Here is a 5805-nt window from a genome sequence, read left to right on the forward strand (position 1 = left end):
AGCCGTGGCGGAAGGAAACGGCTTTATTTCTGGCTCATGAAATTATTCCGGCACGGTCATGGAAGTGGAGTTTCTTAATCAATTTCTCTAAAAATATACTAACATCGTTCAGTTTCCTAAGCATGGTAATAAATATATTGTTCACATAATTTAATTTAGCACAATGATTAAATTTGGTTTATAATATTAACATTCTTGTTACAAAATTAAACTTTTTTTAGGACAGTTATTAGGATGATTTATAGGACTAACCAAATATCAATTACGATGGCCCATTGACAGGTTGACAAATCACGTCAGTGGCAGTTGTATTTTGTGTTATTAGTACAAACGACGTTTGCACTATATTCTGTGTGTGAAAATCTTTTTTGCAAAGGCCAGTGGCTCATCGAGAATGGACAGAATAAGGCTTATAAGGAGATCGGCCCTCTCCGTTTCAAAATTAGTGTGTCAGCAGGATTTTTATCAAATAAAAAATTATAAGGAACTGCGAATGGCTCACAAGTGTGCAAGAACTTAAAAGTCGTTTCTGAACTGTGATACAAGTAAACTTTAACCTTTATCGGGAGCTGCTATAATAAACATACTCTTCATAGACTTGGGCGTTTTGGACCGCCATGACCACGGCGTCATATTCACCAAAGCTCTTTGTGTCACAATCCGGCTTGGTATATTATCTTCTTGAGAGCCATGTTTTTTTTTTAAAAAAACATCAGCTTAAAAATAAAAAATTACCACTGTGTTTTCGTTTTAAGTTCAATTTCAATTTATTAAACTGTTGTATGGTTTGCTTAAAATACATATTTTTTAAATAAATATTTTAGAAACAAAATTGTTCAAACAAACTGCACTAAATAGTACTCTTCTACCCCCAAAGTATTTATCTATAATGTAGTCCTTATGTGTTTTCATTAATTTTCATTAACTTATATTATAAATATTTTTAACTTTTACACTTTTTTTAATTAAATTTTTACGATGTAGTGTGAAAATTTGATTTTATTGCGAGAATTGGTTCTTGATGTACTACGATAGTAACACTGTAATTGGTTGTTTCGATCTCGTGGCTCTTGGAAATTTGTTCTTTAGCAAAGTAAATAAAATACCCTCATTTTATTGGTTCTGTTACATCTTTACAACTTTTGATTTATATTACGTGCATTTTAACTTAAAATATCATAATTCACAAGCTGAGTTAATGGCATTTTTAAACTCTTAATAGCTTCTCAATTCAAAACAGAAAGTAACCCTACATATTCCCCAACTCAGATTTGCCTCCCAACTCAGGTAGAGTTTCGATTATTTCAAAAATTAAACCCCATCCTGCATCAGTTTTTGAAAATATAAGACGGAGCTCAAGTTTATTTAGTAGTAAACTCGATGATTTTGACAATGAGCTAACAAGGGCTTTGGCAGAGGATTATTGGTTTAAAACATATTTGCATTGGCCTTTTTAGATAGCCAAAGGATTGGCAACAAGGGCTGTTGGTTAAATTACATGTTTTGAAAAAAAAAATTCTGAAGTACAATCATAACAGTTTAGTAGTATACGCTAAACCAAACTTTTCATGTAAACAGGCCCTCGGTCTGAGTGTTGCATGTAACATTTTAAATCCTATAGCTTCAATGCATTAGGCTACATGTTTTTTTAATATCTCACTTATTTTTCTATACTTACTTCATAATGGTTTCTCCTCGTTTTGTTTTCAAATTTTATTATATCTTATTTTGATTTGGAAAATCGTGTACAGGAACCAGTGACGGATGGGATATTACTAAGTAAAGCAAAACATAGTATGAACAAGAACTCGTGCCTTCGCTCGCTTGACGAAACAAAGTGAAATATTGATTTTTAATTAATACACAGAATAGCAATGTAAGTTTTAGATTTTTGTTATACTCTATATTAGAAATTAACATACATTTTTATTATGTTACGAACGATATTATATACACGCTATTTTCCTTTAAAACATTCTTGTGTGTTAATTTATATCCACTATCACAATCTGTACGAAAACATTTTATGTGGCTCTGACATAAATGTAAAAATCAAAGTGACGTGTATATGATAACTTTTTCCCTTTGTATTGTAACTTTTTTATACTAGAGATCAATAGAATAAACCTTTACCATAATAAACGACCGTAATTTTAACTAGTAAATTGAATTAAATGCCAGAATATATTATTTTATAATTATTAATCCCGGCCTTACAACTATTTTTTGAAATATGTAAATAGATAATATCGATTTACCTTTCTATTGAAGTTGCAAGTTAATGTTTACAGCAATTATATTTACTAGTAACACTTGTTTACATTTAAAGCATCTTCCCATGTGTTAATCCTCCAGGATAAACAATGTTATGGTTTTCGTTAGTACGTTGAAAAAGTATTCGGACAGATAAAAGCTTTTGTAAATTGAATGAATTAAGAAAAAAAAATGGTGTAAGTAATACGTTTCGATCCGATTCTACCGGAACATGTAGATTTTGTGAACTATTTATTTCCCTACCTTATTATAATCAGAACTAGATTAAATTAGTAATTTTATCATTCCGATTAAATAAATATTTGTAATCCCAAATATGTTGCCCGCTAAAAATCTTCGATTTAAAGATTACTGATGAACAATAAATTTAAGGAATATTTTTTTATTACACTGTTTTAATTGGAAAGGCATTAGAACTTAATATTGCATATACTTTGTGTCATAAAAAACTGTGAAAATAATAAAAAGCACAAATAAGTTTTGTTTCATACTGTGTTATAACCGATTTAAATATTTTTTGTTTTCTTCGCCTTTTGTCATATTCAAAGCACGTAGAGGTGAGTTATGTTTGAAGCAAGAGAGAACACGTACACAAACCTAAACAGTCTGATTCAACTTTGATTTAAACTCCAACAGCTACCCGCACCGCTTTACATACACGTACAGTGAAAGTTTGTAAAAGTTTGGAGAACTAAATCAGCAAAGTTATATTCTGTAATGCACGTGCTGTAATACTAACTGTAATACGGATGGATAATAACTTCCAAGTTATTTGGAATGGTTGCTTTCTAAAACAAACGGGCTTATGCATTTAACAACATGCATTTTCAGTCATAAAATTTTAATCATTCTTACGGGTTCAATTCAATTTTAATCAATATTATGAAAACAATTTATGATTTCAAGGCATGTATTTATTTAATCTGAAGACACTAAGTGATTTTTTACATTAAGTACCTAGTAACAAATAAAATCTTTCTTTCTTGTCATGCGAAAATGCGTATTAATAGGCTACTAGTTAGTTGTAAAGTGGATATTTTTATTCTGATCACAATTTCTAAAAAATAAAAATTTAATATTCATAAATTTTGTATTACACAACTCATGTTGTAGCTTTTTTGCTCATTGAGTACTATCCTTGCAAAATCCCTTGCATGTTTTGGGTATAAAAAACTAAAAAACACACTCAAAAAATAACTTTATTTATTTACATAACAGTTTGGAGTTAATTTATGACATAAACTCACACATTTGAAAATATCCATTGAGTATAAAGTTAAATACATCTATAGGTGTAGAGAAAAGTACCAAAGGACGTTTCTTAGATTTAAACATGTAATCATAATTTTTGACATAAATATTGAAACCATTCATAAGCATACGCCTATTTACATGCATATCCTCTACACCTTAAGTTACATTGATCCCTTATTTTGTCTATCGGACTGTTACATTGACGATTAAGAGAGCAATAGATATCTCGGTTTCGTATTGAACAGTCAAAATTGTGACCTCTGTTCAGGCGAAAGACTGCATGGCAAAAGTAGTCAAGGAATCAGCTTGAGGAGACTGAGTGTAGGAACCCCACCGGCCTCTCCCAGCCTGTCACATGTTATCGGCCCCGTTCATCGTCAGGGTGGTCTGGGTGTAGTCCTCCCGTGGCCGTTGTCTGCTCGGGCCGCCGCAGTGTGCTCTGGTGGAGGTGGAGGTGGACAGTGGTAAGAGTCCCACTTGCGAGTACCAGTTCGCCTCCGGTGACTGGAGCGGCTCCTGCGTGCCGAGGTCCTCCAGCAGCAGAGATAGCGGTCAAAGTGCTTCCTGAATGTACCCGAAACACAGTAAAGCGCAATTGGATTGGATGCACGAGTTTACGAACGCCAAGCAGAACCCGACGATTCGCAGGTGGTGCCAGAAGGCGTTATAATTTGCTTCGGGATCCGAGGAGAAGTAAAACCACAAAAAGAATACGTGGTTGGGGAAGAAGCAGACGGCGAAGATAATAACGAATGCGAGAACAGTCTTTGCCACTTTCTTCCTGGCCTTGATCTGCCGCGCTTGGGGGGGCTGCATCTCCCCCGGCATGTTCCGCGTGCTGAGTATCAGGTGACGGGCCATCATGATGTAGAAGAACCCGATGATGCTCAAAGGAAACCGTATAGTAGACTAGGAACCTCCCCAATATGACACCCTGAAGCGTACTTTTTACCGTATTCTTCAGGGAAAGGATAACAAACCACCAAGGATGAGTCGTTGGGTTCATGTTCTGCAGGTGAGACCCGAAGGCTTGCCGGTAAGGAGAAGACAACTGCAAGCCCCCAGATAGCCAACGCTATCATCACCGTGACCCTGGTGGCACCGCGTCCACCGATACTGGAAAACTGCTTTCTGATTGGATCGACTATAGCGAAGAACCTGTCAGCCGACAGCGCGGTCAGGGTGAAGACTGAGACTCCGATAGAGATGTCTTTCGTGGTCCTCGGAGAGCTTGCAGACGAAATTCGCCGAAGGGCCAGTTGGGTACTGTGTAGATCGTAGAGGTGAAGGGCACACAAACTGACTATCACCAGGAGATCTCCGAGAGAGCCAGGCTGAGAATGTAGGTGTTGGGGACGTTACGCAATGGTGCGATGCCGGATGAAGATGACCACCCAGTGTGCCGTTGCCCACCACCCCCACCAGGAAGATGAGGGAGAAGAGGACCGGCACATAGTAGTCTCAGGTCTGTCCGGATAGGGAGGGGATCTCCGTACTGGACTTGTTGGTCACCTCTGTCACTCTGGAGCCGTTGTTGAAATCATCATCGGCAGTTGTGTTGTACATGATTGATACAATATTCCAATCACATGCGTTGTTTACCAATCATGATAGTTATTCATTGAAGCACTGTAAACTGCTGCCCATTTTCATTAATTTTGAATTCTATTTTCCTTAACTCAAATTTGAAGATCTCGGTTGGTGTGATTTCTTCATGATGTATATCCTCAGCTTCCGATCTGAAACAATTGAAAATAAATTAATATGTAAACATTATCTTGCCAATTTCTTATCACTTAGTGCTTATCCAAACTGGAATAACATTTCCATTTCAGATGGTCACATTAAAAACTATTATGATGCACTAAAATGTCGTGAAGAAGACTAAAATTATTTGTCTATATAAATACTACCAAATGAGATACGATTGATAATTTAAATTTAAATCCAAGAAAGGTTTAATTTTTACCATTAGCATTTAAGATTTACAGTATAACCATTTTATTACTGTAGCTAACTGTACTGGATCAGATTTTCTAAACTTAATTAGTATGTGACAGCTTCATATCAGTAATATTTATGTCTATATTTATTTGTTGTTTTAAAAGGCATGAAACTCTATACTTAATGGAACCAACATAGCCTATTACAATAGCAAAATATAAGTATTTCCAATAAATTTTCACTTTTTGTGCTATAAAAATATACAAGATGAAGACTTTTTCTATAACGAAATCTAATACAGAAAACCAATTACACTGCATCGTTAAATTATAT

At 35.1% G+C, this 5805-nt stretch overlaps 1 pseudogene; it reads right to left on the minus strand.

Annotated features, from left to right (window-relative positions):
- Positions 1–3879: 3879 nt before the first annotated feature.
- Positions 3880–5023, minus strand: LOC124373390 (annotated as a pseudogene).
- Between the last annotated feature and the right edge of the window lie 782 nt (positions 5024–5805).

The sequence above is a fragment of the Homalodisca vitripennis genome, unplaced genomic scaffold, assembly GCF_021130785.1.
Source record: "Homalodisca vitripennis isolate AUS2020 unplaced genomic scaffold, UT_GWSS_2.1 ScUCBcl_5454;HRSCAF=12175, whole genome shotgun sequence".
Classification (NCBI taxonomy): Eukaryota; Metazoa; Arthropoda; class Insecta; order Hemiptera; family Cicadellidae; genus Homalodisca; species Homalodisca vitripennis.